Below are 11,266 nucleotides of genomic sequence, written 5' to 3'. Positions count from 1 at the left end.
TTATATTTAGTTTCATTTTAGGAACATATGACCTAAATCATTTGAAAGGAAAAAGTATAAACTATCATTTTAGTTTATAAAAGCAATGACTATTGTTATCTTTTAATTAAGAAAATATAAATAATCTATTAATTGGACATATATTTATCTTCTATTTTTATTAAGAAACATATGGTCTACATATATTCTTTTAAATTTTTATTTAATACGACTATACTTAAACATCTATAACGAACCTTGTTAAATATGATATTTATTAAAATGTCGTTTTAAAATTAGAAACAAATTATCTACTTCATTAGTAAGAAACCTATATTTATCAACATACTATCATTTTCTTTATTAGGAAAGTATAAGCGTCTAATTAAGTCATTTTAACATTATTATAAATTCTATCGTTCGGTTTTCTTCTTTCTTTTCTAAATAGAATTTATACGTGTAACCAAAAATTGTTTATTTATAATTCTTCTGACATTAATATACTAAGAATTAATTGTAAATTACTAAATGGGACTTTTAATAACCTATTCATGGTTATTATGACATACATAAATATTTTACTAATTCTACGTAATTTAAGTGCTATACTTATGAATACATTTATTATGAATAGTAAAATCTATATCTTCATTTGACCAGAAAATACGTGACTTGGTATTTCTTCTATTTCTTTATACAGATAAGTTTACACCTAAAATACTACTAATAGTTATCGTTCCACACAATAAAGCGAAATAAACATTTCTAATATGAAAATCACTGAGTTAGTGAATGGTGACCGTACTCATTTTAAAATTATAAAATCATACACATATTAAAGCGTTGTCGCGGGGTTCGATTTCGGTTACACGTATATATCGAAATATAAAACCATACACGTGAATCGCCAAATCGCATCAATATTACAACAATAATTCACAAGATCCATTAATTCAACACATGCTTTAGAAAATAAATTAATGTTTTGGGTTTGTCTTTAACCTTGGGATGAACGGCAGTCTTGGCGGGCAAAGAACAGGCACGGTCGTCGGTGAGCGTTCGGACAGCGAGGTACGACGATGAGCGGCGTGGACGAACTCCGGCGACAGCGTGGGCGAGTGGGAGAGAGAGGGAGCTCGGGGAGGAAGAGAGCTCGGTTGTGGGAGGGAGAAGAGAGGAGCTCGGCTGCCCTTTTATAGAGGATGGGAGAGAGATGAAGGGTCGGTCGGGGGTGCTTCATGGCCAATAATGGCGTCGGCTAGGTTAGGTTAGGTTATTTTTTTCTTTTTTCTAATTCTTTTTCTAATTTCGAAATACATATTTAAATAACCCTAAAATTTATAATAATTAAACCAAAATTATTTATAAATAATATAGTTATTTTTGGACTGATAATTATTATATTATTTATTTACTAGGATTTTTATTTAAGAAGAAATGTTATTCAATAACCAAAAATCAATCATGCGCGATAAAAAAATTATTCCAAATGCAAATACATAACAAACACTTAAAAGAAAATTCATTACCATCAATATCATTAATAACTAAATGTATTATTTTTATTTAATGATTTTTTATGGTGTTACAAATCTACCCCTCTAAAAAAGAATCTCGTCTCGAGATTAAGGAAAGGCTAGCACGAAAGCAAAGGAGATGCTTGGTTATTTATAGGTTCTTAGTTCACATTGAACTCTTCTAATATTAAGGAACTTCCTTACTTCTTTGCTCCGCAATGTATACTAATCAAGCGTCCTTCATCATCATACTTATAAAATGGTAGGTCTTCTGAACTATTGCTTAGGTCATGCTTGGCAGCTTTCTTCTCTAGTCGGTCTAGACGCTTCTTGGGGCATTCACGAATAATATGTCCTTCATTTTTGCAGTAGTAGCAAGCACCTCTTGCTTTGAGTTCTTTGTGAGTCAACTTTGCTTGACTAACAAGGAATGGAGGTTGATTGGGTGTCTGTATCTCATATAGCTGAGTCTGACTTGATTTTCCTGTTTGGGTTTCCATGTGTTTTGTGGCTTTTGCTTGTGGTTGAGGTGGACTAATCATGTATCCAAATATTTTTCTATTCCTTTTGTTGTTCTTCATTCCATTCATCAAATATCTCTATGACTCATTTTTCTCGTTCATGGTTGTTAAGGTAGGAATGTTGTCGTTGGCATCATTTACTTCATTTCCATTGGGGTTCATCATCTGGTTAGAGAGTAAAAGAGATAGTGAGACAAGATTACATAATAGGCTTGTATGACATTAAGATAAAGAGCTTAACACAACATTTTGATTTCCAATATAAGATTAATTAAGGAACAAGGATGGTTTCAGATTTCTCCTAGCTTCATCATACTACAAGAGTGTACAAGTGTTATAATCCTTAACAAAGATCTTTTGAACTTATAGATTTCAGAGCATGATATCCCAAATCATCTTTCTGATCCAACAATATTTCTTTGAGCATAAATTGAGAGAAAGACTTGAGCAGGATTTTAGGGCAACTAGAATAGAGCATCACATTGTTTGCATATAGCAGATGACACCATACTTTATTCTCTTTATAAAGAGGCAAAACACAATAGGTGCGAGAGATTCTCCAAATTTATTCATGTATCACTTAGCACAATTACAAATCTTGAAAGGGGCAACATCTTGACATTTTTTCGTGAGACATACTCCTTCTTTTAGCTAAATGATATATTATTCTTCCTTGTCAGATGTACCAATCTTTAGAGCTGGAGGTCGGTCGTCTTCAACTACTATTCTTTCTCCAGATGGAGTTTCCAAACACATGGTTCTCTCAGTATGTTGGATTACTGCCTTAGTTCTTTGTAACCAATTCTTTCCAAGAATCACATCCTTTCCCATTGATTCTATCACTATAAGATCACCTAGAAAATATATCCCATTGATTTTAACACTTACATTTGGACATATGTAGTTTACTAACATTTTTCTTTTGGGTGCACTGATGGTCTTCCTTGATCTCAAGGGACACTTAAAGATACCATACTTTGTTGCAAACTGGGCACTGATAAAAGAATGTGTTGTACGAGGATCATACAACACAGTGGCGGTAGTTGTGTGAATGACTAGTGTTCCAAAAATCACTGCATTATCATATGGAATAGTTCCTGTCACTGCATAACTTATCCTTCCTGTGGACTCTTTCTGTTGTTTATTCTTTGTTGACGCATGAGTTTGAGGGTGTTGTCTTTTCTTTTGGACCTTATTAATCTCCACATCTTTCTTAGGACAACTATTAACAAGATGGCTGGTATCACCATAGCCAAAGCAAGCACGACTTGATGAGTTACATGGTGGAGTTGTCTTTACGCTGTTGGTAGAAGTTTCTGTGCATTTTTGTTCATATTCCAAGTCTGAAGACTGAGATAGCTTCATCTCGGAGGTGATCTATAGTGAACTCTTCTCAGGACAGTTACGGAAGTAATGACCTTCACGTCCACATTGATAGCAAGCTTTTCTTGAAGTTATTTCTTGACTTTTTCCATGTTTCCCTTTTTGTTTCTTGGATCTGATGCGACCATGAGGCTGAAACTGTGTGCAAGTAATAGTCCATCCATCAATGTAACACTCATGTGTTTCTTCCTGGGGCTGGCCATCCTTGTGATGTTTCCTTTTTGGAATACTTTGCAATTTATCAACTGACAGTGCGTTAGGTATGAGAGAATTTGCTATTAGTTGTTCTTGAAGAGACATCTGTCTATTTATGCCAGAAAATAAAATTTGGTTCTTCTGTTTTGTAGTTTCACTTTCGTTTGTACTGATCTAGCGACAAGGAATTCCATAGTACTCACAGCAACAACATGTTCCAAGGTCACTTGTCTGTTGGTTTGGTTGTGCATCCTTTTGTGTCTTGATTGTATGTTCATCAGCTGTTTTATTTATAGTATTGTTTTTGACTTGCCAACACACCGCATTCTTTGCATTTAGTGACATCACTTGTAGTTGACATTCCAAGGTCTGACATCTGTATGGGTATGAAAGAATGGAAGGGACAAAAGGGTTGAGCACAGACAGATTATAGAGAGCTGAGAAAACCCATCTATCTAAGGTTTTTTTAGCTAACTGATGCCATTGTGGACAAAAGTCACACAATACACCAACAATCATTTCAAAGAAGCAAATCAAACATGAACACAAAGGACAATGAAGTCAAGCATACCAGCACAACACAATCCAATTCTACTCATTCAACCAAAACAAAAGGTGAGACAAGGTTTGGAATAAGAAAGATATTATAAAGTCAAGGAGTCAGGTAAGAAATAGCAAGGAGTTAGACAAGACATATTTGTTGGTGGCCAAGAGTGAAATAAGATAACCATGAACTATTAAAGTGGGGATAAATGATACAACCAAGGATATGAAGTGAGTTAGGGAGAAAGCATAATCAAGGAGAGAAGTAGTAGAGAGGCAAAGGTTTAATATATCAAAGTAGATATTGCGCAAGGATGGCAATACAATGGCAAGAAAACAAAAGTATAAGAAGTCAAGGGTTATATAGCATTATTAGGGATTAGAAAACCACTATGATATAATATGTTGTATCGCCATTACCGATCTAGTCGAAAATCTTAATACAAAAGAACAATCCTATCAACCTAACCAAGAAGTCAAATAATAGATCTAGGGGATCCATAACAAAACTTCTTGTGGAGTGGGGATAAGACAGAGAATAGGGCATCGTCAATAGCTTCGAAAGGGTTTCTTCTGGCAAACATCGCTTCAAGTTCCGCAATCCTAACTTGATCATCTTGCAATGCTTCTCATTAGAACCTTCTGATAAACGAAGAATTAGACAAGAAGAGTTGAAAATAAAAGAGACGAGCTTTGATATAAATTAAGTTTTTACGGAGGAAAAATATATCAGGCTTTGAAAGACTGACTAGGCTTTCTATTTCTAACTAATCTAGCGACCTACAGTCACATTGCTTTGATACCACTTCTGTCACACCCGTTTCCCAAGGGCAGAGCCGAGTGCATAGCATATGTGTGCTAGGATCTATTTCCACACATATGTTGACGTCACAAGTGTAATATATCCAAAGGAAATGCATAAAAGCGTAAATAACGATTATATTAACATATTACACTTCGAACAGACATAATGTCTTAACCTTTATTCATCAAAGTACAACAAAACATGGACATCCATTCACAGAAAGATGACCGGGGGTATCACTAGACTAGCATCCATGGAGTTCAGCATCATATCTTCATCTGCAAGCTTCTGATCAAAATTTAAGCAAGGGTGAGCTCACTTATGGTCGGGGCTCAGCAAGTGGGGGAAAAATTAATGCAAGTTTAACAAGGTGAGGCTAAGGTTGAGCAGTAAGCATTTTAGTTGGTCAACATTTTATTAACAACACCTATCTTACTAATAAGTGTGAATCCCAAGTATTCCCATTAAACAAAGGTGTAATAGAGTATATCAAAAACACTTAAGTGAAACCACTTAAGCAAACCATTGACAGATTATTGGATCTCGATTTATTTCCATCTTCAAGTTCAATTATCATGTGAGGAGTCCAGGCTACTCATAACCGTGAGCATGGCTAATATATCAGTTTTACACTCTGCAGAGGGGGCACATCTTTACCCATGAGTCGTGATTCCCTTCTAGCCCGGGTTAGCTAGACCCGTATTCACTTCCGTGGTGAATGGCCAGAGTCTCACTACGAGGCTTCTCCCTAGAGTCCTCATTATGCAAATGCTAGAAATAGTCAAACTACATAGAGCACACCTAACATAACCGACTTAAAGACTAGTCTGCAGGGTAAAGGTTTGGAAACTATGCCCGTATCCAATCTGCCTGAGCCGGAATATAAGCGCTTGCTAGATGCCCCCGTTCCGGTCGACCACGACCAGCACCCAACATAAGACTTCCCTAGTTATTTAACCAAGACCAGAGCCATGATAGTTCTTATGGTAGTACTATTTTCCCGGGTGGTCACTCCATGTTCCAATTAATATGCAATAATCTTGTTTAACCATCGGGTTAACAACAATAGAGTAAGCTTACCATTTGGAACATTAATATCATAAACAGGAGTGACTGCATAAAGGTAAGTTGTAGCAATAGCATAGCTACTTGATTAGATCATAATCCCAGGTTAAACAAGGAGTAAGGTTGCAAAGGTTAGGGGTATCTAAATAGGTAACCCATCAAATTATGCATATATATATCGAAGAGTAAACTTTATTAAATGTATTGTTTGGGATCAAACAGAGTATGCAGAGGGAGAAGTCCACTTGCCTTGCTTATTGAAAACTTGAGGTTCTTCCACGGGTAGGAATAGATCTTGATTCTTAACTACTAGATCAACCACTGAATATCACACAAACAAACAAGAAGAACAAACACCACTCAATAACATACCACATTCACCATACGTAAAGCTAAAAGAAAGCTTAACGAAAAGAGCATTCATTTTTCAAAAACGTCGCAAGTAATGGTTATAATAAGAAGGTATTCTTTTCAAAAATGTGTGATCTATACTTTATAAAACAAGACATGAGCTTAAAATATCTTAATTAAAATATACAAATATTTGGTTCACCAATTTAATCCAAAACATCATACGCGATATGTCTAAGATCAAGGGTTTATAAGACGATAAAACACGTTATAACGATATTAAACCTTTTTAACCTTTTAGAAAAGATATATGCTATATATCTAAGGTTAATGGGCTACTAATCATGTTATTAATTTTAGAAGCATTATGGAGCATATTATAAATATTGTTAACCAATCACTTATGACAAATTAAGATATAAGTCTAAATAGGTTTTATGTGAAAAGACCATTATTATTAAACACCTATTTATGGAAAGTTATGATATATGCCTTAAATGAACTTTTATGTAAGAGACAATGAACAAACAACTATATTTTATTTTTATTAGAAAGTACATGTCCTATATTCTTTGTTAAGAAAGCTATATACAAAACAAATATGTAAACTAACATTTTAATTATAAAAAGGACATAAACACTAATTTTCTTTATTTTATCCTTTAGGGACCACTAAATGATATATATAAATAATATGGATTCAATGTGATGAACAGATTAATCACGCTTACATTACTAGTTATGGACAGATTGAAATGTAAGTCTAATTATTAAATTGTGAGAAAATATAAATAATCTATTGATTATATTTAGTTTCAATTTAGGAACATATGACCTAAATCATTTGAAAGGAAAAAGTATAAACTATCATTTTAGTTTATAAAAGCAATGACTCTTGTTATCTTTTAATTAAGAAATATAAATAATCTATTAATTGGATATATATTTATCTTCTATTTTTATTAAAAAACATATGGTCTACATATTCTTTTAAGTTTTTATTTAATACGACTATACTTAAACATCTATAACGAACCTTGTTAAATATGATATTTATTAAAAGGTCATTTTAAAATTAGAAACAAATTATCTACTTCATTAGTAAGAAACCTATATTTATCAACATACTACCATTTTCTTTATTAGGAAAGTATAAGCGTCTAATTAAGTCATTTTAACATTATTATAAATTCTATCCTTCAGTTTTCTTCTTTCTTTTCTAAATAGAATTTATACGTGTAACTAAAAATTGTTTATTTATAATTCTTCTGATATTAATATACTAAGAATTAATTGTAAATTACTAAATGTGACTTTTAATAACCTATTCATGGTTATTATGACATACATAAATATTTTACTAATTCTACGTAATTTAAGTGCTATACTTATGAATACATTTATTATGAATAGTAAAATCTATATCTTCATTTGACTGGAAAATATGTGACTTGGTATTTCTTCTATTTCTTCATGCAGATAAGTTTACACCTAAAATACTACTAACAGTTATCGTTCCACACAATAAAGCGAAATAAATATTTCTAATATGAAAATCACTGAGTTAGTGAATGGTGACCGTACTCATTTTAAAATTATAAAATCATACACATATTAAAGCATTGTCGCGGGGTTCGATTTCGGTTACACGTATATATCGAAAAATAAAACCATACACGTGAATCACCAAATCGCATCAATATTACGACAATAATTCACAAGATCCATTAATTCAACACATGCTTTAGAAAATAAATTAATGTTTTGGGTTTGTCTTCAACCTTGGGATGAACGGCGGTTTTGGCGGGCAAAGAACGGGCACGGTCGTCGATGAGCATTCGGACAGCGAAGTACGACGGCAAGCGGCGTGGACGATTTCCGGCGACGGCGTGGGCAAGTGGGAGAGAGAGAGGGAGCTCGGGGAGGAAGAGAGCTCAGTTGTGGGAGGGAGAAGAGAGGAGCTCGGCTGCCCTTTTATAGAGGATGGGAGAGAGATGAAGGGTCAGCTGGGGGTGTGTTGGGGCGAAGGCAAAGGCGCCACCCTTCGCTCGAAGCCTTCGCTGCAGCAGCTGAGCTAACAGAGACAAAACAGGCAGGGACACCCTTCGCGTGTACCGCACCAGACGAAGACTGGCGACGAAGGGCTTCCCACAGTGCGGCCTCGTCCAGCTCAGAGGCCCACGTGCGTTCCGGCCCATCGTAACGGGCCCCGCGTGGCCGCCGTGCGTTACGGGCCTAATCTGTAAAGGCATCCCTGTAATTACGGTCTGTAACCCCACTTTATGGGAATATTCTGGGGATAACCTAGGTAGCTGAGGGCACATGCGTCCTTAGCTCAAGGCGTTGCGCGCTCAGGTACCTATAAATACCCCTGCACAGTGCCCGTGAGAGGCCAGATTAACAGAGCTTTTGCCATCTAGAGCGTGTGCCCTGTTGACGTCACTGTTCACCCTTGTTGGATCCCCTTGCAACTGAGAGCAAGTACCAACATTTGGCGCCCACCGTTCGTGCTACGAGAAAACCACCCGCGATGGCACCCAAGAGAACTAACCCGAAGGCTGACGAGGCTGCGAAGACAGCACTGCTCGCCGCAAGAAAGGGCAAGGCCCTCGCCCTCACCCACTCCACCCACCAAGAGGCCACTGAAGGCGATGTTCCTCGCGCCTGCGAAGACGACACCCTCCGCACCTGCGACCCTGAGGGACAACCGCAGCCATCCTCAGGCTTCGCATTACCGGAGGGCGCGGACCTCACCGAGGACAGTGAAGTCCTCGGCGTCTCAGCAGAAGAACAGCTACAGCTGCGCGCCCTGTGCCTCAAGAACCGCAATCTCCAGAGGCAGAAGGAGATACTAGAGGCCAAGCGCCAGCGTGTGTCCGCACTAGCCAAAGTGCGGCAAATGATACGCGACGAAGAGCACAAGGCCCAGGAACTCGAGCGGGAGATTGCGCTGATGCAGCGCGAAGGCCACCTCGGCCTACAGCACGAGGCACCCCTCCAGCAGCGCGCACAACTCGAAGACACGCGCGAAGGCCACCTCGGCCTGCAGCATGGGCCACCCCCGCAACACCGCGCGCAACCGGAGGACCCGCGTTTCCCCCGGCGCGACCACACCTTCCCGCACGCCGCGCCATTCCAAGGGGTCAACTATCTCGATGAGCGAAGTCCCCTGGCGCCACACCTGCAAGTGACGCCTTGGCCAGCTAACTTCCGGGCAGGGACCTATCCCAAGTACAACGGCAGCACCGACCCGGCCCAATACATAATGAGCTATCAGGTCGCCGTTGCATCTTCCGGAGGGGACGACGCCACTATGGCGAAGTCTTTCATCATCGCCCTCGAGGGCCCGGCACTCACCTGGTTCACCAGGTTGCCTCCGCTGTCCATTGATTCCTGGAGAAGTCTTCGGGACAAGTTCCTGCTCAACTTCCAAGGGTACCGCCCAGACACCGACGCCCTGGCCGAGCTCTCGCTCTGTAAGCAACTGGAAAAGGAGACTCTAAGGGAGTATTACCGCAAATTTTTAACACTCAAATCACAGCTGCCCTCAGTCGATGACCAGATTGCCATCCACTATGCTATCAGTGGCCTTCGCGCCGGCGTCCTTTACAGCCACTGTATCAGAGATCCGCCAAAGAACCTCCAGGAGTTATATCAGTTGTTTGAAAAGTACGCCAGATCCGAAGAGCTCCACCAGCGCAAGATCGAGTCCCAAAGGAAGCCAAATGATGCTCCACAGTCCAGCCGCACGTGGACAAGGACCCCGCAGCCAGACTCCGGTCGAGACGGCCGCAATCAGCAGCAAATGCACAACATCGCCAACCAGCATCCCGCTGCTGACCCCCCTCGCCGCCAGGAATATCCCCCCAGGGCCGCGGAAATGGCACTCGTGGTAGGGGCCGAGGGCGTGCGCAGCCGCCGCGCCGATTCTACTGCCTCTTCCATGGCGAAGACTGCGCCCACCAAACCAAAGACTGCCCCGAAACGAAGGCTACCAGAGACAGAATGGCACGGGCGCAGCCAGCCGACAACCCCAGAATTGTCGCGCACAATTACCAGCAACCCCCTCCACCATATATCCACGCTCCCGCTCCGCATCCACCGCACCACGCTTACCAACACCATCAGGAAGTACAAATCGTACCTCCTCCACCCCCACCACCACACCAGCAACATCAAAACATCCCCCATGCCCCAAAGCAGGAAGACTTCGCCGATCAACCATATCGCGGAGTCATCCACATGATAACTGGGGGGTCCAGCACTGACTTCGACACCAAGCGGCAGAAGCGGGACCACTACCGCAGCATCAACCATGTCGCGCGTCACGGGCCCAGTCGTGCAGACAAAGTGGTCCCACATACTGTTAACCTTCGACGCACGGGATGTCGACCTGCGCAGCACCCCCCACTGCGACGCCATGGTTATCAATTGCAGCGTGGCTGGCTAGGACCTGCACAAAGTCCTAGTTGACAACGACAGTCAGGCGGACATCATCTTCCTCCACGCCTTCGATCGCATGGGCATAAGCCACAGCCTGCTTAAGCCTTCGGACAACCCGTTGTATGGCTTCGGCGGCAAGGGCACCTTCCCCGTCGGCAAAATAGAGCTGCCTCTCTCCTTCGGTGTAGCACCCAATGCCCGAAGCGAGCAAATAACCTTTGACATTGTGGACATGGTATATCCTTACAATGCCATCATGGGCCGGGGCTCCATCAATAAGTTCGAAGCAGCCATTCACGGACTGTATCTATGTATGAAGATACCAGGTCCGTTAGGCGTCATCACAGTCTTCGGCAATCAACAGACTGCGCGCAACATAGAGCGGGACTTCGTGCCCGGTCAAAGAAACGTGCACTGCCTCACGGCCCAACGCGAGGTCCCTGCGCCCGCCAGCCCAACCAATA

The sequence above is a fragment of the Zea mays genome, chromosome 2, assembly GCF_902167145.1.
Source record: "Zea mays cultivar B73 chromosome 2, Zm-B73-REFERENCE-NAM-5.0, whole genome shotgun sequence".
In the NCBI taxonomy this organism is placed as follows: Eukaryota; Viridiplantae; Streptophyta; class Magnoliopsida; order Poales; family Poaceae; genus Zea; species Zea mays.
Note: the sequence above shows the minus strand (reverse complement) of the source record.